This window comes from Spodoptera frugiperda, chromosome 14, assembly GCF_023101765.2.
Source record: "Spodoptera frugiperda isolate SF20-4 chromosome 14, AGI-APGP_CSIRO_Sfru_2.0, whole genome shotgun sequence".
Lineage (NCBI taxonomy): Eukaryota > Metazoa > Arthropoda > Insecta > Lepidoptera > Noctuidae > Spodoptera > Spodoptera frugiperda.
This window is the reverse complement of record NC_064225.1, coordinates 3,372,971-3,398,773: the sequence shown is the minus strand read 5'-3', so window position 1 is coordinate 3,398,773 and position 25,803 is coordinate 3,372,971. Positions and strand designations below refer to the sequence as shown.

The window sequence follows — 25,803 nt, the reverse complement described above, 5'->3', positions numbered from 1 at the left end:
TGAAAAGGACTAGGGGGAATCAAGTTGTGGAATTCCCCCGCACACTCTCCGAAATGTATCCGGTAAAAAACGGAAAGGCTTGCGACCTTGCGCCTGTGTTCAAGGCTTTGAAGCCGGGCCTCCACAAGCGCATCATCATTGATGAGCTTCTTGGCACGCCTTTCAATGTGTTCGAGCGCATCCAGCTGGTATTTGGCCGAGCCGTCCCAAAAGTGAGAACAGTACTCCATACATGACCGAACCTGCGCTTGGTACAGGCTCAGCAGTTGTTTCGGTGTGAAGTACCGTCTCACCTTCGAGAGGATACCCAACTTCCTACCAGCCAGATGCGCCTTCAACTCTATATATGAGCCGAAGTTAAGCGTTGGCGATAGAGTTACGCCCAGAAGCTCAAGATGATCCGCTACCGGAACGGACACATTTCGGAAAGTCGGAGCCAGCGGAAATTGACTCCGTTTGGCAGAGAATAGACACGCCTGGGTTTTGGTAGCGTTGAACTTGACCAAGTTGGCGTCACCCCAATCGGAGACCGCCTTCAAGGACGAGTTCAACCGTTCGACCATGGATTCTCTTAGAGACCGGATCTGTGTTCCGCTGGTCCGCGCATCGGACACATACCTTTCAACAACTGTGCTGTCATCTGCATACCCAAAGATACCGGGCTTAAGCAGGTCGTTGATGTGCAGCAAAAAGAGCGTTGCTGAAAGTACTGACCCCTGAGGGACTCCGGCGTTGATGCCAAATTGGTCAGACGAGCAGCCATCAGTGACTACTCGAATTGACCGATCCCTCAGGAAATCTGCAATCCATCTGCACAGATCAGCGGGAAGTCCATATGCAGGAAGCTTGCCGATAAGGCTGTCGTGCCAAACCCTGTCAAAGGCCTTCGATATATCGAGAGAGACCGCTATTGCCTCCCCGTGCTTCTCGATGGCCTCGCTCCAAATGTGGGTGGCATACGCAAGAAGGTCCCCAGTGGATCGGTTGCGGCGAAACCCATACTGCTGATCGCTGAGGAGGTCGTTACCTTCAAGGTATGCCAGGAGCCTGTTGTTAAGTACACGTTCCATACTCTTGCAGAGTATGGACGTGACTGAGATTGGCGACTGAGTGAGAATTCTTAATTCGTACTATAAACTTATTAAAGTTCGAAATTCATGGAGTTCTTCAGGGCGTTATACTTGGACCTACTGCAATTATTTACGGTTGATGCGATGGCTGCCGCGCAAAGTGTAGCGAGTTCGATTCCCGCAAATAACAACTCTTTTTGTGGTCCACAAATTGTTGTTGCGAGTCTGAGTATACTCACTACAAGAGTAAATTCTAGAGTGGGGTAACGTTTTTTTGTTGAAAATATACAAACATTTTTAATTAAATATTGTTCTATTCACCAGATGAGCGTCAACAAACTGAGATAGACCGTCTGCTGCTTCTAATAGAGAATCGTCCACTGCGCTTCTTCATCTTACCTAACATACCATTGACATTCAAGCTCTTTCTGGGATCATTCTCTTTCTTTGTCGTCAATATTATTGCTATACTGCAAGTTAAGAGTTTTTATTCTGAAAATTAATGCAGTTCCTAATGTGTTTTCTCATTTTGTAATACTTTTTAGTAGATTAGGGGTTTTATGTGAAAAAATAATTTAAATAAATGTTGGTTAGATAAAAGGCTTAAAACACCCATAAATTCTTTGTTTTATTTTTAGTATTCCAATCATTTTTAGCTTTTGATGTTTTAGTGTGTAATATTTTTATAATAAGTATCGTGAGACATACTAAATTAACTAGTGGAGCCATATTATTATTTTATTTTTATCCAGCCAGAGTGATTTTTAGTTAATTTAATTTGCATGTAATGTTAAAAATTGAGCATTTTCAAATAATTTATTTATGAAATACATGAAATTACGGAATATAAATACAACTAAACTAATAAACGACAAAGAACTCATAAACTTGAACAGATTAACTTAATTAATGCACGCAATAAACTTGTGAGTGTGTCCAACTAAAACTAATTCACAACATAATACATTTCTAAACTCTGAACTAAGCCTAGAGAAAATCCAGGAAAATTAAACTATCATGGCGCACTGAGATGAGTAGTGACACCCGTCTATTATCCACACTATAACTGGAAACTTTGTCAAAGTTCTTACAAAATGACATGTCATCCATGCCCAATTAATTCTGCAGTTATCAAAGTAACATTCACAGGATTGTCGACTCTATTGTCTTAGAGGTAAGTAACACTAGTGTGTTGGGCAGCTGTAAGGTAAGTTGGTGTACAATAGAGCCTAGAACGCTTTACAACGTAGACAGGGTACGCTTTTTGTGACTCAGTGCTGTGAAAAATTGTGAGCTTGATGATTTACATGTTTGTATGGAAATAGTTTTAGGGACAAATTGTTGTGACTAGGATATTGTCGCTTCATCATCAATGTAGGCCGTGAGTTTGATGCTGGACGTTTGGCCTTCTCTATGCAAGACAAGTTTGCTATTAAACTTGTGTCGTAGTTCTAAAGGTTTATCATAAAGCGCTGGTTCACGATTTCTATTAAACATGAATGTAGTCTTATATTAGGTCACCTTGGTAGCCGTATGTTCCTCACGATGTTTTCTTTAACTGTTTGTTATTGACGTCTAGTCTTAGAAATACAAATAACTCGGAAAAGTCACATTGGTAAGTTTCGTATCGGTGCTCCCATGCGTGAGAAGTGCATGTCTTAAACCTCCGGGTCACCACGAAATATTGGATAAAAAATGACACAATAATGCCCAATTAACGTCCCTTCCCAAAATTTCCCCAACAACCGTTAAATTCCTAACCCCCAAAAGGCTGGTGATTCGGCTGTCCGTGGGCGGCGGCGATTGCATACCCTGAGTTGATCCGTCTGCTCATTCACTGACTTATACCATAAAAAATCTAAAACGTTTTTCATTCTCTAGACCAGTGTAGAAATGTAAATACTAAAACGTCTTCCATTCTCTACATCAGTGTGTAGTAAGAAAACTTTTTAAATGTCATGTAACTTTACAGCTGCTTTACTCACGTTGAATAACTAACGCGGCGTGTGAGTCACACGGTGTGAGGCGATCGCTTGATCAACTTCCACGGAGTTAGTATTAACTAGTAGCTCTATTTGTTGTTCTGAGTTGAATACAAAAGCAATTGTTTGTTGTTCGATTTCTAGTTATTGTAAACTAGGTTCATTATTGTTGTTATTTCATCTGTGTCAAGTATGTTGTTAGGGTATAGATTAGGTAGCAGATTATTAGGAATTTGTTTTTAATTAATTGTAAAAAAAAAATTGGTTTACCTTTTATTACATTGGATATTTAACACAAATGGTGAAAAGTGGGTGTATATTGTACAGTGGCATTACGTCACGTATTTTGCAAGTATACACACGTTTCCTAAACGTTTATTGACCTAGGTTTAACTAAAAATAAGAAATAATGAGGTTCTCTGGGTATGAGTCCGTACGATACGATGCGATGCAGTCAATGGACGCTGTTGTAAGAGTTTCTATACAAGACAAACTAAAATTCGTTGCGTGCGATGCGTACGATGCGGGCCTGTGGACGCGTACCTTTAATATGATTTAAAATAGAACATAACATGTAAACAACATGACAACTGACATTACTTTATAACACTTATCACTTGTACTGCGAGCTACAAGATACAGAAGATCCGCATAAACCGTCTACGCGACGTGACTCGGCGCTAATCAAGGAGACGGCCCAAGGAAGTTAATTAATGACCTCTCAGCTTCTAATTGTGTAAGAAGTTCATTGTTTCCCGAACTTTCCAGAACAAACAAGAATCGACCTTAATCTCATTTGTTTTATGATGTTTATGTATTGTATTGTATTGAAGTTGTTTTGTGAACAAAATATTATGAAGAGAGATGAAATTAAACAATTGTTTCTATTGGAAAAACAGACTACTCCGTTTATTGAGTACTGAGAATTATTTGGAGTTGATTCTGAGGCCTCGCCCGCACTTTTGTAAGGGTTAAGGGCAGATTTGTTAGTCACAAATACATAGATAGTCCTTTTTTGAGGGGTGAAACTCATCCAATGTGTTCTCCCGCCTTGGGCGAGGCGAGAAGGAGTGTCAGACTTTTACTGACTAAAAACCTACTCTTGCTTTTCGAGACGGAGCCCCGGTAATGAGCTAGGCGGTCCGCAGCTCTGGACTCGAATACCAATTGGATTGTAGGATCATGGTCTTGTGAACTTCTACGAATATTGGTCTACTGGGCCCATCTGTGGTGGGTCACACACACGCTCAATATATAGGTAAATTACGCACGTATTGCATATTTCCTAAGAACTCTCTTCCTTCTCCATTAACAGGAAAAATAAAAGAACGTCTACTTAAAACTACACTTAATATCTTCTTCAGTACTAGACAAAATGAATCTCTCAAAGTAAATTACATCCTTAGTTCAAGGATAAAACTAGAAATCAACGTTATAGATCACTGTTTAAATCACGGTTTAAATCCTTACAATGTAGACTGAGACTATAAAGGGTATTTAATAAAGTGCCTAAAGGTCTTAATGTTAGAGTCCATTTGTCAGTGTTGGAGATTAATAATTGACATCCAAGAATCCTTAAGAAGCTCCTTGTTTTGATAAATTAATAAAAATAAACAAAAAAGGTTTGAGTAGTTGTTTTTACAACTGAGAGTGGTATTCCAAAGGAATGCTTTTAAAACCACTGGAACTAAGAGCCTAAAGCTTGGCAAAATCTTCAATAGGCCATTATAGTGTACTGCATTTTTCCATATATATCTTCTCTCCTACCTTGGGTAAGATGAGAGTGAGTGTTAGACTCTTACTGATTAACCACTTGATTAAACAGGACCCCGTCAGTTTGGGACTATTTGATGGTTCTTATAGCACCCGCAAAAAGAAAAAGAGTGGTAACAAAATACATTGTACTTATCGTCACTACGTGGCTTGGCAGAATGTATTCGATTTGATAAAATGTTTAGAAAATTGTCATCTATCCAATACCATACTCCATAGAAGATTAGCATAGTTAACCTACTAAATTGTAGGTTGATCTACAAAGCCAAATTTAAAATACGAGCTACGAGATTTTGTCGTATATTTTACAAAAATATTTATGAAAGAGTATAACTTTTCTACGTCGCGAAAGAGTACGACGCATCTCGTTATGATCCTATGTTTGTATGTCATTACGCTCGCTAACAAGAACTGTACGATGTTGTGAGGTAGTTATATGGATCCTTAGTTAGGCTTCAAAATATAATGTAGTTAAAAATGAATTTTTGAAATAATATATTGATGGTTGAAAAAGTGTTTGTGTTTTTAAGTAATAAGGAGTTAAGTTTAGTACAAGTTTTAAATTAATATAATAGTTAAGCAAGAATATCTTACAATTATCTTAGAATATCTTATAAGGCTTACAATTTCTAATAATTATAAGCTTAAAATCGCCGACCCTCATTGACCAGGCATGGTGATTAATGTTTAAAAAAACCTTCTCCATGTGAGTAGAGGCCTTTGGCCACTTATAAGCTGTTGACAGTGTGTGAGAAATTACCATTTTTACCATTACGATTGTATTGTCTTATATCTGTAGGTGCACTTTGGTTAAAACCAGGTGTGACGTCGTGTTTTGTTTTGTTCGTCGCGGCAGGCCCAGAAGGAGATGGCGGGACGAACTTGACACCTACGATAAGGATTGGCCGCAGAAAGCTCTGCATAGAGAGGAGTAGAAGGAGAGAGGCCTTTGCCCTGTAGCGGGACGACCACATAAATAAATAAGTAAATATGTATATGTAGCAAAACAACTTCATATACATACGAGGAATAAATTATTATTCATCCCTTTCAGTAGAAACAGATATTTGTTTTACACAATGCATTATTATAAGATAATGTTCCTCGGAGTCGAAACAAATTTGACTATAAGGAAACATAATGTTTGTAGGCACACATTTTTCTTTACCGTGTACAGTCGTGGAAGAAAATGTTAGAATAAAATTGAATCTGAATTCTAAATGACGTTTAGCTTTATTGTCAATGTTGTGAAAACTATTTTTTGTTGTTTTTCTTAGGACTATACTTCACTGGGACACCATGGTGGGGCAACCTGTCGCGCACCCGTGGGCACCATACAAAAACACAAGAGTCACCACACCACACTTCAACAGTTTCAAAATAGACTTCGAAGAGATAGCACTAGCGGCCGGGCTAACGGCTGAATGAGTGACCATACAACGCTATAGTGATTAGTGGTGGCGCGACCAGTAACATTCAGTGCTGCTGTCCGAGCTGGTCACGCTGCTAGATTGGTTGCGCAACCAATGGGTCATCAGGTATCTCTCTATAGAGCTGTATACATTTTGTTAGTAGCGGCGACTGGTTGCGCCGCCATGGTGTGCCGGTAAAATATAGCCCTTAGTGTTTATAACTAAAACGTATAAATCCCCTTCTGTTTTTATTAAGTTTGTAATAGATATTATGACGCAATAGTGATAAGAAGATTAAAATGGGGCTATATACGACTAATCTAGGACTATTAAATCGTTACGGGCATTACGGCGCATCTTTACAGCACATTTTATTCGCGCAGCTACATAGCTTAGTATCAGTGGCTACGGTCTCATAATTTCACAGTTTAGCTATTACAGCTTCAAAGCATAGGCACATAGTACATCTCTGGTGGAAAAGCTAGCCTTAAAGTTCCTAGTTAATCTTCATAATAATTATAAGGATAAAAATGTTACAATCGCGAAATTTCTGCTACACAAAATTAGATATTTAGATACCTAATTTTGTGTTACGGCTAACAACATATGTACCGCGTCGAAATTACCTGCAAATCTAAACGCAATCACACAAAATTTTCCAAATTGCATGGTCCGTGAAACTAGGTAGGCTTTACGTCCTACAGTACGGGACACGAAATTGCAGATACATTTCGATCTAATCATTGCACGGTGGCAACCGCGTTCTCATTTCCGTGGAAATGGTTTACACATTCTGTCCGGGTCTACCTTTATTAGTAGAATTTTTTTGGTCATAATTTTATTTTGCATATCAACGCATGGCAGAAACTTCATTTCGCAGAAAATCATTTGGTATACCATCATTTGTAATACATTAAAAACGCATAATTTTGTAAGTCAGAATCATCTTTATGCATAAATTGATACGCATAATAATTGCAAGGTAGAACCATCATATTGCAGAATGTTTACTGTCAGAATCGTCTTTTGGCATAAATTTCATAACCATAATAATTAAAAAGTAGAACCATCACATCAGAATGTTCACAGCATGCAATCAAACATGCAGCGTGCAAGCAAGCAACATGCAAGCATGCAGCAGCAAGCAAGCATGCAAACAAGCAAGCAAGCAGCATGCAAGCAAGCAGTATGCTAGCAAGCATGCAAGCAAGTATGCAAGCAAGCAGCATGCAAGCATGCAAGCAAACAGCATGCACGCAAGCAAGCAGCATGCAAGCAAGCAAGCATGCAGCATGCAAGCAAGCATGCAGCATGCAAGCAAGCATGCAGCAGGCAAGCAAGCAAACAGCATGCAAGCAAGCATGGTTTCTGTCACGGCTCCGGCGCTGCGGGGCTCCGGCGGTCCCACGCGCGCTAATCGTCGCAGACGGCTTTCGCTCACCACCGCAACTTCGGCTTGTTGGCCGGCTTCGCCGGCCAGCCTCAGCTGCGGCGGCTCGCTCATAGCCGCCTGCTCCTCAGCCCGCGGGCCGCCTCGCCCCTCCGCGCCTACGCGATTTTAAATTGCACTCTAGGGGTAGGGCAGACAAGACTACGTGCAGTCGGTTTTGCAGCGATTCGGTTCTGTCACTTCACTAACTTTTATTCTACCATCTTCTTAATATGCCAAGTGAAATTATGCCAAACAATCGTCGCGCTAAATAAACGTTATGTGAAACAAAATTATGCAAAATTAAGCTTTGCCAAAAGTAATTATGCCAAATAAAATTCTACCATCTTAAAAGTATGCCTTTGTAAATTCGGACATATAAACATTCGACAAAACAATAATTATATTAAATGATTTTTATGCCATATGTATATTCGTTTAAAGAAGATTCTGCCAAGTGTGTTATGCCAAACAAATTTCGGAGCATTAAAATTCTGCCAGATAGAGGGAACCCATTCTGTCCTCTATCGTAGGACTAGGATGTGGATTGGTGTATAATCGATTAAGCGATATCGATTCTCCTGGATCGATTTTTTGGGTTTTTTTTTTTGATAATCGATTTTGATGTGTATGTTTCTTTTGCATGAACTATTTTGATAAAATTTGTTTATGTGAAATTGCTTTGTGAACATAAACTTAAAAAATATAACTATACAAACTTAAACTACGAACTAAAAACTGCGCTCGAACACATTGAAAGGCGTGCCAAGAAGCTCATCAATGACGATGCGCTTGCGGAGGCCCGGCTTCAAAGCCTTGAACACAGGCGCAGGGTCGCAAGCCTTTCCGTTTTTTACCGGATACATTTCGGAGAGTATGCGAAGGAACTGTACAACTTGATTCCCCTTAGTCCTTTTCATCATCGAACCACAAGACAATCGGCGAGGCGTCACCGCTTCATGGTAGATATCCTGATGGGTATAACTTGGGTGTCTTCAAGGCCCGAGTGAATAGGTTGCTTATGGGCAGACGTGCTCCACCGTAGGCCGCATCATCACTTACCATCAGGTGAGATAGCGGCCAAACGTCGACCCATTAAATGTAAGAAAATATAATCGTAGAAGAAAAATATATCAAACATGTTACTTCTCATTATAACAAAATAATACTACTCATTAACATGAAGAAATATTAAATGGAAACAAAAACCTTTTAAGAAATATCAATATTTATTTTAATAACCATTTTTCTTTAAACAAAAACAGCCACGCGTAATAACTTCCATGAAACTAGTGGTTTCTCAGATTCAGATTTATTTATGCAAATAGGATCCAAAGACTTTTCCGTGCGTCTGTACGCTGGGAACGAAATGTTATACGATTATATTGTATCCTTATTTTGTGAGCTTATTGGTGGATACAAGTAAAGTTGGGCCATAGATACAGCGGGTAAGTCAAGAAAAAAAGATTTTGGGATAATTTAACATCATAACATAATTATTATAATTTGTGAAAGGTTAGGCAGAAGTACTTCTGCCGGTGAGGCACAATGGAGACACCTTCTAAGGATGAGGGGAAGCAGGTCTATTAGAGGACCCTATTACGGTTGCTGAGGTAAAAATGCCACACTCCCTAGTCCTTTGTCTCTAGATAGCTTCGCACCTCTTGAAAGTTTACCCCGTCATAAAAAGAGGTACATATCTGCCGACTACGTAACAGGTTATCGGGGTTCCGGTTCAAAGCAGGAGAAAGAACGAGGTAGTTTTTAGTCAATAAGAGTCTGATATTCTCTCTCGCCTTACCCAAGGCGGGAGAAGTCATCGGAGGATTTTCGCCCCAAAAAAACAATATGTATACATTTTCATCAATTACCTATATCGTTTAAGTTCCGTAGATACCAATTCAATCAGTTGCCAACAATTATGTTATAAGTTCCATGTAAATGGCAATAGGTTTACACTCTTTCCTCCCACAACCTCGCTCATCGCCTGTTTCAAAGCCCATAGCTCAGTTTATTCAGATTAATGACAATGTTGAAAATATTTTGCAAGTAATATGGTTACAATGATTCCGCATTATTTACATTTTCCTTTAGTATTTCTTGTAATTTTGTTATCTTTTTGAAGTTTTTGATTTGAGAAAGTAGTATAGTAAGTATGTATTTGTTTATTCAACGAATGATGTTGTGTAATGAGAATTACTATAGAAGTGTCATTTTTTTATGGAATAAGCCGGTAAACGAGCAGGCGGATCACCTGATGGTAAGCAATTGCCGCCGCCCACGCCCATGGACACTTTAAACACCTGAGGCGTCACAAGTGCGTTGCTGGCATTTTGGGTTTTGGAATTTAAAGGTTGTTGGGGAATCGGGGTTTGGAAAGGGAGGTAATTGGGCCTCTGGTGACCTCGCTCACACAACGAAACACAAAATAAGCGTTGTTCCACGTCAGTTTTCTGTGAGGCCATGATATCACTCCGGTAAAGCCAGCCCATTCGTTCCGAAGCATGGCTCTACCACACTAATGTCTCCGTATGGAAGTATAATCTGTTCATTGATGTTTCATGATTATTATCGAATTTATTGTGGCGACACATGACAAGTGACAGATGACAGAAGTCGCACATAGACGATAGACGATTAAATCAACGGACGACGTCATAAATCCTACATCGCACATATGAAGTTTAAGGCAGGCTCTCGTTTCGACTTCGTTCAACGTAAGGCAAATTCGTACTAAGGGTGGTGAATGCTCGACTTATGTTTATTAATTACTTATTGTTTTTTTTACATTTAATGTGTCGACGTTTGACCGCTATCTCACCTGATGGTAAGTGATGATGCGGCCTACGGTGGAGCACACCTATAAGCAACCTATTCACTCGGGCTTTGAAGACACCCAGGTTATTCTTATTCGTGCATTTGTTTTTTGAAATGCTTTTTTCTGTTATAGTTCCTTCTAACAATTTTATTTTTCATGAAAAAAGGCTATTAATCCAAAACAGAATTGTTATTTGCTTTACATGTCACAATAAAAAGTAAACATTCCAATATTACACCCTTTTGTTTATATTCACAAATCAATGAAACAATATAGCAACGTATCTAAGGACCAATGTTTTACACGGAATATCAATGCGGATAAACAGATAAACATGAAAAAATACACTAAAATCAATTTTATTACGGCTACCCAACGATTTAGCAAATCGTATGGGCCAAATAAAATATATGGACGCGTCGCGTTGGAATTTATACAGCATGTAACAATATCATCGGTCTTGTTTTGGTGTTTTTAAATGCTGTATTATCATGTTCCTAATTTTGGTTCTTATGAATATTTTATGAATATTTAGGTTACCATTTAGAGAATTATCATTACCATTTTTTTACTGTCTAATGTCTTTTTTTTCATAATATAGTTTTTTTAAATTTCAGAGTGGGGAAACGCACATGGCAATTAACAATAAATGCCAATAAACATTAAAACAGATTGGTGCGGTAGCTGGGCAACTGGTAGCCGTGCAACGTGTAGCGGGTTCGATTCTAAAGCGCAGCAACTCTTTGTGTGATCCACAAATTGTTGTTTCGGGTGTGGGTATCATGTGTATGTGAACTTGTATGTTTGTAAACGCACCCACGACTCAGGAGAAAATCGTAAATTGGCGCACCGTTTAAAAAAAGCTCGATAGAATTGAAATTCGAATAATTTAGGTTTTTGTTGTTCCATACAAAAAATATTTTCATCTACTTTGCATGACCAAAAGTTTTTTTTACATACTGTATATCAGAACATTGATACCATTTCATTGTTTTATATCAATTTAACGAAAAGAAATGACGGTCATAATTTATGGGCTTATATAAATGGGAATATAGGATGTGTGTGAATGTAATAAGGATTGATTTCCCTTGCTTAGTGTCATGGATTTTGTTGATTGAAGCGGAATGTAAAACTTTGGCTAAACCTTTGTATATAACAATCCTACTTCCTGAATTCCAGGGTTGGAAAAAGTAGGGGATATACCTAGGTTTTTTTTTTATTTGAGAAGGTGAAAATTTGTGAGGATCTATGGATGAATATATGTTCTAGTGTATTCTTTTTTATGGAATAGAGGGCAAACGAGCAAACAAGTCGCCTGATGGTAAGCGAACAGCACCTCCCATAGACACCCTCAACACAAGAGGTGCGTTGCTGACCTGTTAAAATGAAAAAATGGGAATCGATAGTTCACTATCGATAGACTATTAATAGTCCAATCGATATTCGATACTATCGATTGTATTGACTCGTCACGATCTTATCAATAGTAGTATCTATCTATATTAATAGTATTCAAGGTCATCAATCGGTAGTCAAAATATCGATTGTAACTTCAAAATGGATTTTTTTTTACTATTCTAGTATGTGGCTTGTATGAAAATCAGTCATCCATACTAAAATTCCAAAAAAAGCTAAAAAAAAGATTAAACACGGAAAACATATTTCTAATACTGTCGGTATAATAATATGAGTGTTTTACTTTTCTATATTATTCCAAAAGATATGCCCCGGGTGAGGATCGAACTCACGACCTTAAGATTATGAGACTTACGCGCTGCCTACTGCGCCACCGAGGCTTATGTGCAGGTGACGAAAAAAGGTGTCTACATTGTAATATTCTTATCATATTTTATCAATAAATAATATGTTTTGACACGGTATTGAGACGAAAGAAATTTGATAAAGATGTATTGTTGTCCAATGAAGTTGTAATCATTCAATACCTGGTTGAAATCAACATGAGTTTTTGTTTTTGTACAATAGCGGTCACATGCGCCTGACCAGCACTTAGTTAATGTTTGCTTGCACCTGATGAAATCCGCTCTCTAGACGATGAATCGACATGAATTGATGAATGAAGGGAGTGGTGGGTGGAGTCAGCGCCAGTACAAGTAGTTGGGCAACATCAAACGCACCACTAAGGTCCCAAGTATTGCGTCAATAAACAGCCTTTGCTGGGTTCTTGAATCCAGCAGTAACCCAATAAAACTTTAAAATGATCAGACGGATTTATCTTCCACTGTACCTAGTAGGTGGCTTTAGTGGGATGCTAAATCATTAAGCTAAAATGGCAGTCAATATAAATGACATATTATATTCTATAATAATCCATATACCTCATTATAAAACCCATTTTTACCTCCATACCGACATATTCAAAACAATTCTCCCTTGACCGACCTTATTTAAACCAGATTCTATTTGATGGCTGAACGACAGTATTTTACGACTGTGAAATAAGGATTACAATCTCCTGGGATGACCCGCCATCCTTTATTTACCTGCATCGCGAGGCAACATCCTCATTTTAAGCGAAATCATTGAAGCGTGAGAGTGCCAGGTACCAGCTTTTAAAGCTATACTGATCTGTTTAACAGATTTCGCCCTTATAGCTTAGTGTTAAAGTTTGAAATGTATTGAAGAGTTTTAGTGGTGTGGTGTAACTTGATGAGCGTCTGTATGTTGTGAAATTTAACTTTTTTTAATTATAGTGATCTAGTATTAAAACGACGCGTAATTTCGTATCGTTTGTCCTTTCTTATGATATCATATTATGATATGATATCACGTTTTAATACGCCTAGGCATATGCCTAGTGGAACAAATTGGTTGGTCAAACTGCTATTTATTTCAGTTAAATGATAAAAAAATAACTACTAAATAAATATGCAAGAAACATTTTGGGCTTCGGGAAACGCGGGACGATCTCCGGCCACCGTAAGTGTGGATCTGCGGACGGCGAGCAAAGTTAGTCCGCAGCCCGAACAGCGCCGCATTCCGCGTGCGCTTTAAACAGCCATCAGACCATCACAGATGGGGCCCAGTAGGGCTGATGCCCGATCAGGAGATGCGGACGGCTTGAAGAACAGGAGTAGGAACGGGGTGGTTTTTAGTCAGTAAGAGTCTGACACCCTCTCTCGCAACGCCCAAGGTGGTAGAAGACATTAGATGATTGTCCCCCGTTTAAAAAGCATCGAAAATAAGATATTTATGTCCACCTCTGTCTATCCCCTCGGGGAATAAGAACTTGTAAGTACCTACATTACGATTACAGATAATATTTATCTTCGCCAAACACATGTAGATGTACATTACTTTTCTGAGTAAACAATGTCTATCTCGACTGATAACATATCAAATATAAAGAGATTAGCTTTGTAAACACTATGTTACCTGATAAGCTATGCCGTCGTTTGTATTAATAAGGTAAATGTTTACTTTTAGAATAGACTATGTTGGTGATTAAATTTTTTTAAGTTATTGATAAGTTTGATTCTAAAGAAGTTCACATTATATAATACTCACTGCATCACCTAAAAGTTGGCTAGCAAGAATGCCTATGGCATTAAGCCCACCATTGTACATTAAAGTTGCAAAAAGTTAAATAAATAAATTATACAACTTATACTTAATTCGGAAAATGCTACTTATAAATATCAGCATTTAGCTTGAACTATGGCTTGACCGGCGCGTCGCGTTCTGCGCGCGCCTTAAAAAGCCATCAGACCACTACATATGGGGCCCAGTAGAGCTGATGCCCGACCCGGAACTGCGAACTACCTACATAGTGGTTTTACCGGGGCTCCGGCTCGACAAGCAGGAGTAGGAACGGGGTGGTTTTTAGTCAGTAAGAGTCTGACACTCCCTCTCGCCTTGCCCTGGCGGGAGAAGACACTGGATCATTAACCCCTAAAAAAAGCATGGCTTGAAACTAGTCGAGTTTCTCGTCAAGCAATTGCGTGAGTAATGCAAAAAAAAGCTGATAAAATAATAATTAATTTAGTATGTCTCACAAAAGTTATAATAAGATCTTATACTTATTAATAAATGTTTTATGATATTGACTGCACGGTTGCCAAGTAACGTATAGGGGGTTCGGAGTCTCGCACCGCATCGCATGTACTCCTTCGCTCCTTTATTCTTTCAAGGATTTAAAGGCGTGACACCATGAAATTAAAAATCCCATCCCGCCATTTCCCCAAATTAATTCATTGACATTCAAACTAAACAAATTAATGCAAGGCGTCTGGTTATTAAACTCCCGAGACGTTTGAATAAACTCGAAACAAAAGAATGTATAATGAGAATTTCCAAATCTTAAGAAGTCGAAATTGGCGAAATATCTTTGGAACTGACATTGAGTTATTACTTATTGGTGTTTGGTATAAGCTATTAGAAATTAGTGTTAGTTAAATAAACGTTTGGCAAAGTAGAATATCCGCATTTGTCATCACCCGTATTCTTCTCGCGGGTGCAGTAAGAACCGGTTTATTGGGCTGCTTTTCCACCAGAGATGTAATATGCTACGTTGCTGTGGATGCGTTTGGCTTCCACCAATCATATTCATTGGTACACATAGCTTAGCACTTGTGGAAACGGCCTTAACTAAATTATGTGCACGCACTACCCATTCCCAGATCATATGATATATTCCATCCAAAGGTTGTCTGGAAGAAATCGCCGTGTGTGATAAGACCGCCCATTGTACTTTAATTACAATTTATTACAATGTAAATATTTTTATGTATGTGTGCAATAAAGTATAAATAAATGTTTTTATACGGAAAAATTAGTGTTATAGATGTGTGCTATGGATGGCTTCCCTTCTATTGATACATTCCATACTCGTGTTGCGCATCATCCTCGCACAACTACATAGCTAAGTATCTGTGGAGACAGTCCCACACTTTTGCAACTTAGCTATTGCATATTCGTAGCATAGCTACATAGTGCATCTCTGGTGGTTTGTTTGGAGTTTGATAGGAGTGATTTTAAGTTACAGTTTAAGTATTAATTATTTATCCATCCAAAAACTCTTTCTTAATATTAAATCGCTTTTTGCTCACATCTTGTACCAGCTCTCAAAGGCGTGGTATCTAATGGGTGTCTGTTTAACTGCAGTCTTCGTCTCGTTCTGACTTTTTTATTTATCTCAAGCGCTCGCAATATCTTCCTTGGTATTTTACTATTTTGTACCTGTAATTTAAAATAGTTAGCTGATATTACAGATGAAATAGAGAATAGTTTAAGGATAAAAGGCAATCTTAATTTTATTTTTAAGATAATAATATCTCTCCTCTCCCTTATATTTAAGTGCTGGATTATGGGCCTTCTCACACCTCCACTCCAACACAAGGTTTTGAGGGAATATACCTCCTCACGCCACAGCCGTCGCAGATGATACTCCGGGCGTCGGGGATAGCGCGACGATCTCCGGCCACCGTAAGTGCAGATCTGACGACGGTGCGCACGGGTAGCTCGACGCCCAACCAAACTCGTGCGTACAACGTGTCGCGTTCCGCGCGAGCCTCAAAGAGCTATCATACCACCACATATAGTCCCAGTAGGGCTGATGTCCGACCAGTAAGTTGATTTTTTTTAAGTTGACAGTTATTTGGCTCGAAAAGCAGGAGTAGGAACGGTGTGGTTTTTAGTCAGTAATAGTCTGACAGTCCTTTTCGCCTCGCCCATGGCGAGAGAAGTCATTGGATGATTTTCCCCTCTTAAAAAAAAGCAGTAGTAGGTTTGGTGACAATACTAATTTACTTTGTGGTCTCTGTATAGGCTTAACTTTAGTTTAACTAAAAACTGTCTGTGTTTCCTGATGGATTTAACCTGGGTGTCTTCAAAGCCCGAGTGAATAGGTTGCTTATGGGCAGACGTGATCCATCGTAGGCCGCATCATCACTTACCATCAGCCGAGATAGCGGCCAAATGTCGACCCATCAAATGCAAAAAAAAAAACAAGTTTCAAGAAGAAAAGTAGTAGGTGTGGTGACAATAATAATTTACTCTGTTGTCACTGTGTGGCTTAACTTTAGTTTAGTTCTAAACTACAAAACTATATTTAAATATTATGCACTGTCAGCGCCTATTATAAGGTTTATCCCGTTATTCCGAGGGGATTGAACCAAACGTTTGAATGACGTTCTACTGATCCCACGCGATGGAAACTTCGGGCCGATACCGCTGGTTAAAAAAAGGTTTTACCGGCTTAAAAAAGGAGAGGGTACTACATTTCAGATATTTGTTTTTTTTTTTATTTGTTCACCGATTACTCCGCTATTTGTGGACCGACTTTCAAAATTATTTTTTTGTTCGAGCGGTTGTCAAAGTCAAGGTCAAAATTATTTATTTGATATAGACCGGAAAGACACTTTTGAACGTCAAAGCAAATATTACAATTAAGGAAAACAAAATGTCTGTCTTTCAGACAATCCTCTAGTGAAGCTATTTGCTCGTTCCAAAGTGTAGATTCCTATGGAGAAGAACGGACAAGAAACCACATAGGTTACACTTTTTCAATCAGGTTCACAATACAATACTTGGTTACATTGTTTCTTTAGTTAAATTATGTGAGAACTTATTGTACCGACTTCTAACCTTTCAGTTAGTACTTATTATAGTTATTTTTGCTATAGTTTTTGGTTTTTACATTTTAACCTTTGCCTTACCTATTTGAAGTTTAACTTCCAATATAAAGTTTTTGTATTAAATAACTATAACATAATTTACCCTATTATTTTCGCTCCAAATAGCCTTTGTCACGGCTAGATTACAGTGTAACTTTTTCAACTACAAAAAGTAGCCCAGTAGTACTAGGTAATTCAGTACGGACGGGAAACAAGGAAAAATTAATCTTCATAAAAACCAGGCAAGCCTTTAATAAAGGAAAACTTACACCGTTCTTCGGAGGCTGACAAAGCTGAATTAAATTTTTCATGAAGGAATAAATAAATAAGCGACCATTGAAGGGTTGTTTAGTTGGACGCTCTTAAGTAATTAGCTTTAAGGTTCATTTTGTGGCTTAAATTTTTTCATGAAAATGTTGAAACCGATATTTTTTTTGTTTAACATTTTTGTTTTTTTTTTTATAATGATGTTCAGGTTGAGTTATAAGGTTGTTGTAGTAGCAGTCGAGTCGAGTTCCATAGCAAATCTAGTTGTGATCCACATAGCACACATCCATAGTACGCATCTTTCCATATAAAAACATAGTAGCTGGGCCCTATTCCACCAGTGCTGAGTTATGTGTACCTATGAATATAATTGATGGGAGCCAAAAGTGTCCACAGCAATGCAGCATAGCACATATCTTGTGAAAAAGCACCCTTATCTTTTAAAAGCACTATCACCAAAAAATAAAGTATTTTTCAGAAATAAAGTCTAAAATTTTAATCAATTGTTTACAAACTCACGGCTAGACATAAAAAAATGGGTCACAGAAAAAAAAAAAGTATTTAACACAACAACTGAGTTCTTTCCCCAAAGGACGAACTTCCCAAAAAGGGGTACCATCTTTTAACAACCCATCTGGCACCTAACGTACATTAAGGCGACAAGGAGCCTATTAAAAAATGTGTTTAATTTTTCGTCTCCCAACAAAATTAGCGTTCCAAACTTTGGTAGGAAAACTCGCCAAACTTAATTCATTAAGGCCTGGTGTCATGCTGGAGTAAAAACTGTCTTATAATATGCGAAACTTGAATTACAGGTTTTGTGGGATCGTCTAGATTGTTCCCTAAGTTGTTTTGGTAGAATAGTTGTAGGAAAACAATAACGTCTTTAGGGGACAGAGACTAAAGTTCCCTAAGAAAAGGATCCTCCTAAGGCGACGTGATCATGTCTGGCGGGCTTTGTAGGTATATATAGGGTGGTATAGGTAGTATCGGTAAGTTATATTTTGTTATGAGGTTGTAGCACCGACTTCTAAACTATCAGTGGGTAGACACAGGCAGTATAATGATAGTTATTTTTTGGTTTTTAGTTTAAGTTTAGTTTTTGGAAGTCGGTTTTTTAACGTTGTTTTAATTTTATTTTTTGTCTTTTTAATTTAATAGGTTTAAGGGAACAGAGAGTAAAGTTTCTTAAGAAAATGAGGATCCTGCGAAGGCGACGTGATCATGTCTAGCGGGCTTTCTGTCCAACTCTTGTTTGGGATTTTCTATCCATGTTTATTCGCATGTAAACCTCACATGTGGGATGTAGGATTTATATGACGTAATTGATTTGTCGATTGATTTGCCCTTCAATAGTCTATGTGCGACTTCTGTCATCTGTCAATTGTCATGTGCCGAGTTTTAATGTTAAACTTTATGTAAATATGATAAATACCGTAGTCTAAAGTACACCGAATATCACTACATATTATTATGTATGCTTAAATCTTTAAAACTACGCAACGGATTTTGATGCGAGTTTTTTATAGATAGAGTGATTCAATAGGAAGGTTTTTATGTATTATACACGCAAAATATATCAACATGGCACCCATGCGAAGCTGGGGCGTGTCGCTAGTATAAATATAATTTAAAGAAATTAATACATGACGGATGCTACTTTATTTTAATAATGCTTTGAGTAATCATTAATTACTACTACATAATTAATTATCAATCATCCCATTACAATATTAAATGAAGTATACTTTTAACCCAGGGCAAATTTTCGAATACGTAATTAATACCACTTATTTTAACGATAGATCTGTTTTCACCTTTCCATACTCATCTAACTGCTGCAATCAGAGACATTTAATGATTGATTACTTAAACTAATCCTTACTAACGATTTTGTATCGAAAACAATAGCAAAGAACTAGGTTAAGTAATTATTAAATGACTCTGAGTATGGCCGTAAGAGTAACAAATTAAATAATAAACTTCTCATGTTTTCTCAAAGCTTATAGTTTGGCTGTCGTAGTGGTGCGGAGGCTTAAGACGCCTGTTTCTCATAAATGACAGTGCGGAATCGAAACCTACCAATAGCAAAGTACCAACGTGACTATTTCCGAGTTATATGTACTTTCTTTTTTTTTTAATATGCTTAATATTTAGACACCTCTGACTAATGATGAAAGAAAACATGATGAGCAAACCTGGGCTTATAATTTTTAATTAAATATAATTCAATTTCTAATCTAGTTTGAAATCGCTAACCCGCATTAACCACCACATTACCACAAATTATTAACCGCATTACCACGCTAACGTGATAATTAATGCCCAAACCTTCTCCCCTTCTCCATGCGAGAAGAGGCCTTTGAGCAGAAATAGCCTATATTTATTTATTAATTTACATCAGGCAATGAAGGCCCATATCAATTCAATAATAATATACTGAAACATAAAACACTAAAACACAAAAACATAAAACAAACACTAGTCAGCTGTAGCCACTTATAGGTTGTTGATGTGATGTGATGGTGTATGGTGATGTACCTATCGTTGGACTAGACATCAGTCATATTTTTCTTAAATCAAAAGAAATCCAGTAACTATACAAAAAAGTTTACAAAAAAAAAAAAAAAACAAGATAAATTAAAGTGTGGGAGAGCTATGCTTCGGCACGAATGGGTCGGCTCGACCGGAGTGATACCACGGCCTCACCGAAAACCGACGTAAAACAACGCTTGCGTTGTGTGAGTGAGGTTACCGGAGGCCCAATTCCCCTCTTCCCAATCTTCCCTATCCCGGATTCCCGAACAACAACCCTTAAATTCCTAACTCTCAAAAGGCCGGCAACGCACTTGTAACGCCTCTGGTTTTTCAATTGTCCATGGGCGGCGGCGATTGCTTACCATCAGGTGATACGTCTGCTTGATTAATGGCGTGTTTCATAAAAAAAAATCCAGTATACAATGAAGTTTTTAAAAAAAAATCCTTCTCTAACTTCCAACCACATTTCTAGGAAATACACACAGACAGGGCATCCGTATTAATTATATTCAAAATGCAATGCAACTCTGTCGGAATTATTTAAAACTTCATCCGCGGCAGCTAAAGTGTGGCGAGGTTGTTTTACAGGATAGTTCCAGGCAGATGCTCCATACACCTGCTTTACACTGGAAACTACTTTGAATATTTGTAGGTTCTGTATTTATTTTGTTTGGTATTCGCAGTTCATTTGTTTTTGTATAATTATAATTGTGAGGTTAGTAGAAGGATAGGTTTTTCTTGAGGGGGTAAATTCATCTAATTACTGGAGAGAAGCCTTGCCACCATCAAAACCACCCCGTTCTTACTCCTGCTTTTCAAGCCGGAGCCCCGGTAAACCCGCTAGGTAGTCAACAGCTCCGGAAGAATAAGTTAGATGACTAATTTTTTAAGTTAGACTAGTAGATTATAAATAAAATTGACACGTATTTTTTTAGGGAAACAAATATTTTCGAAGTTACATTGATTTGAAATATCGCGTGACGTTACTTTTAGGTACATTTAATACGTACAAATGACTTATTTGCTGTACTCCTAAACTTTGATTCGTTTTATCTAAGTATCGCTATCTTATATGACAAAATAAAAAATACGTGTCCAATATTTTTTCACTACCTAACTGTTGGACTAAATATTTTTTTTTTAATTTGCATACCCCGTCATCTTTCCAATTATTTTGTGAAGATTTTCCGGAACTCTGTCTGGAAGAGAAAGAACAGGAATGGTGTGGCTTTTAGTCAGTAACGGCGCATTCCAATAACCTACCGATCGGTGGATTTGCCTACCAGCGGTAGAATTTTGACATAAGCTCCATACAAAATGTGTCAAAATTCTTGAACCATAAGAATCGGACACTCTCTCGCCTCACCTGAGGCGGGAGAAGTAAACACGATTTTTCCTTCTCAAAAAAAAAAAATACTACATATATCACACAAAACAAATATTACACAAATGTTAATATTATTTTTGCACACAAAACAAAATAGAACAGAGTGACACTTCGGAAAATAAACTTTATCATATAATCCCGTCCCACATTTACTAGAAACTGGCCAGTTCATGTATGAGGCTTAAAAGATCTGAATATTCACTACAATGCAAATATTTCAACTACTATTTAGTTTGCATACTAGCTTAATTCCCGTGGGATACCGTTATTTTTATAAAGTTCCATTTTTGTTTTTCAATTTTATTATTATTTTAAAAAGGTTTTTATTTTTAACTTTGTTTGTGTGTGTTTGTGTGTATGTAGGTTTAATGAACTGACCTCCGCACTCAGAGTCAATATTTAATGCTTACTTATCCAAGTCCTTAGCAATAGTTTTCGATACAATATCGTTACTAAGTAATTGTTCAAGTAATAAATGTATTTGAGTGCGTCAGTTAATCTTTTGAATTATATTTCATTAACTTCCATTGAACGTCTCTTTTTGACATTGGCATTCAATCACTGTACTCGTTGAAGGGTTAGGAGCTGCGGACTACCTAGTGGGCTTACCGGGGCTCCGGCTCGAAAAGCAGGTGTAGGAGCGGGGTGGTTTTTAGTCAGTAAGAGTCTGACACTCTCTGCTGTCTCGCCTAAGGCAGGAGAAGACATTGGATGATTTTCCCCCTCAAAAAAAGGATAAGCAATAGAGAGCACGGTTGACGCGGTAAATGCGACAACTGGCTGCTGTGCAACGTGTAGTGGATTCTATTTTCGGAACAACTCTCTGTGTGATCAAATTGCTGTTTCGGGTCTGGTTGTCATGTGTATGTAAAATTGTATGTTTGTAAACGCTCCCACAATACAGGAGGAAAAATTAGTGAGAGATAATGCTTATATATAAAAAAAAAATTGCACTTCTACCTAACTTAATAATATTATAATTTTATCATAAACCACTACACTTACCTACTCCGTACTGCTACTAACCTAACCACAAAAATGTTAGAGGGACAAAATTTTTCAAAAAATTAGGTATTCTAATCATGTATTTTGACTGGAACGAGCAGCGGCAGCGGCTCTTAGTAAGTGCACCGTCTAGGTAGCTCATGAGCTTGCTAGCTCGTACTGAATACACAAAATCTAGATTCAGGATAGACTTAAAATGTTTTGGGTGTTAAAAACTTGTCGAAGCTAGGTAAATCTTAGGATCTTGCTTATTTTGTTCAATAAGAAAGTTAAAGTAACATTATGTTACATAGGTATTCGTCAGTTGTATATGTTTTTAGCTATTATTTTCCGAAGGGTATGGCCGGTTTTCATTAGTGATATTCCACCAGAGATGTGGTATGCTACGTTACTGTGGATGCGTTTGGCTTCCACCAATCGTATTCATTGGATTGGATGGATTGATAGCTATCTATGGCTATATCAATACGTCACATACAGGACCTACGCATTTTTCTCACACAACGGCGGCAACTTTGCGGCAGTACATCTTTATGGAAAATTTTAGTCGCACAGCTACATAGCATAGTAACAGTGGAAACGGTTACATAGTCTCACAGCTTAACTATTACACTTTCGTAGCATAGCTACAGAACATATCTCTGTGGAAAAGCACCCTTAATCACGTTTTTTTTTATTCACCCATTTATTTCAAGCTTCAAAGGCACATATCAAAGTATTAAATAAATGATAAATGATATTTATTTCTGTAAATAGATTATAAAATAACACTTTTACACGTCAATATTTCAAATAGCTAGATGAGGCCGGCATTTCCTATCCGACTACTCTGAGAAGAAATGCCGAAACAAACTCAGAGGTCATAGTCTCTTTTAAAGTCCAGACAAAATCAATTAAAGATGTATTAATACTAGACGTACATTATGAACTACAACTTACTCATCTTATAATTAGGAACTACAACTAAATACAATACTTAACACTACAACTGAACATGTCAACATGAGAAATCCATCTATCAGATCCTCCAGAAATAGAACCCTTACCGCCGTACTCAGTGTAATAATAACGGTTACTTTTGTTTCCTAATTCAGTCCTTAACAAATCTTTTTTATATGGTATAAGCCGGTAAACGAGCATACGGATTACTTTATGGTAAGCAATCGCCGCCACCCATGGACACCTGAAACACCAGATGCATTACAAGCGCGTTGCCGGCCGTTTGGGTATTAGGAATTTAAGAGTTGTTAGGGAATCAGAATAACAATACTTAGATAAAACGAATCAAAGTTTAGGAGTGGGAGCAAATACGTCATTTCTACGTATAAAATGTACATAGAGGTGATGTCACGGGATATTTCAAATCGGTATAATTATCTGTAGTATATTAGACGGTATGTTGATAATCCGTGTAAATAGGTGTTTGCCGTTTTATCGTAATTTGTTTTGATTACCTCTCTCTTTGACATTATAGTTTTATAATTTTTTTCGTTATCTACCTTTCCGTTAGTAGACCGATGCGTGCGATCCGTCCGATGCGTGCGATCCGACCGATGCGTGCGATCCGTCCGATGCGTGCGATCCGACCGATGCGTGCGATCCGTCCGATGCGTGCGATCCGACCGATGCGTGCGATCCGACCGATGCGTGCGATCCGTCCGATGCGTGCGATCCGTCCGATGCGTGCGATCCGACCGATGCGTGCGATCCGACCGATCCGACCGATGCGTGCGATCCGACCGATGCGTGCGATCCGTCCGATGCGTGCGATCCGTGCGATCCGTCCGATGCGTGCGATCCGTCCGATGCGTGCGATCCGACCGATGCGTGCGATCCGACCGATGCGTGCGATCCGACCGATCCGTCCGATGCGATCCGACCGATGCGTGCGATCCGACCGATGCGTGCGATCCGACCGATGCGTGCGATCCGACCGATGCGTGCGATCCGTCCGATGCGTGCGATCCGTCCGATGCGTGCGATCCGTCCGATGCGTGCGATCCGACCGATGCGTGCCTGTGGACGCTTACCTTTAATAAGATTTTGTATTGAGATAGATGAGAGTTAGATGAAGATGATATCACAGGCTATTTTAATGTTCTGTCGACCAACCGATCAATTTTATAAACCGATTTAATTCGGATTATCAACATACCGTCTAGTATACTACATTATCTTCGAAAGTATTAGTCAAAACAATCTACAAGACGGACATTCAAATAAAAATTAGTCATCTACCCTATTTTACCTAGGACTTCTTGTAAACGTGACTAAGAAACCGACTAGATAAAAGGCAGTCGCATCCTTACTAATTAATTAATATGAGCACCATTTTATACCCCCTATAAAAGATTTCCGGGATAGCTTCGGAATCTCATTACTGCCGACCTGGATTGTTAGGCAAGTTCTTAATAGTGACGTAATTAGAACAGAGGGGGGGGGGGAGTTAAGGGTGACAATTGACGTCTGTGGTAATTACCGTCTAGGAATCTAGGGGAGAAAATGTGTGTGTTTGGAATATTTAATGTGGTATGACGTCACGGATGTTTATTTCCTGAAGGTGGGTGGAGGTGATGTTGCATGTACTTTTTGTCTACTATTGTTTTCTTTTTCTTCTCCTCTAATAACATCTTCTGATTTGTTTCGTTGCGGGATCCAAGACAGTCATTAATTTCCCTGAGACGCGCCGGACTTCAGTGTTCCGGTGTTTTCATGTTTGTATCTACTGTAGATCCTGGCTTACAGGAGTTGCAGCGGTATGGGAGGTTGTGGCGGGTTTGTCCCAAAAAATAAAATACTTTTTGTATATTTACTAGCTTGTTCGGCAAAATAAATAATGAAATTAGTCAAGAAGTATTTAAATTCTGTGGAATCAACTTAATATTTCTTGATCACGATCACAGAAGAGCTGTAATGTTGTAGGTTCCCTAGGAATGCGCGGCGCGGCTGTTATAATGGCGTATTTATAAAGAGTGTTCAAATTAACTCAAATAGAATAATGCACCTTTTGGCTTAACTACTAGGCCTATTTCGCTCATTTTTCGTATATTGTCAGCCAAGATGATAACAAATATGTGGTTTAAATTAAATCATAAGAGGTTTCCCTATACGGTATAAATGTTAATGTGGCCAATATTTTTTTTTCCAGCTTCATAATTATGGTTGAATAGCTTTGGTGCCAACATTTGGCCCAACGTATGGAGCCAACGTTATGACGTACAAACAAATCAATCAAACTGTGATGAATTCTAAGAACCCCTTTGAACACCATTTGCTCAAAACGAAATTGACAAAATATCACCCAGTATTCCAGTGACATAGATATTTATTTTGCTTGTACATATAACTTTTTATGCTATCGATATAGAACTTATTACGTCGTGATAAAGTTTAGAATTGTGTGCGTTGGTTTAGTTTTGTCGTTGCAATATTGAACCCAACTGTTGTGAAATATTATTTGTATGCCGATTTATTTTCTATGTGGAGG

General features: G+C 38.2%; 1 non-coding gene across 1 annotated transcript; it reads right to left on the bottom strand.

Moving 5' to 3' along the window:
• Positions 1-12,210: 12,210 nt before the first annotated feature.
• Positions 12,211-12,283, bottom strand: Trnam-cau (transfer RNA methionine (anticodon CAU)). Its single transcript has one exon. It is a non-coding gene; the product is annotated as a tRNA-Met (tRNA).
• Positions 12,284-25,803: the final 13,520 nt, after the last annotated feature.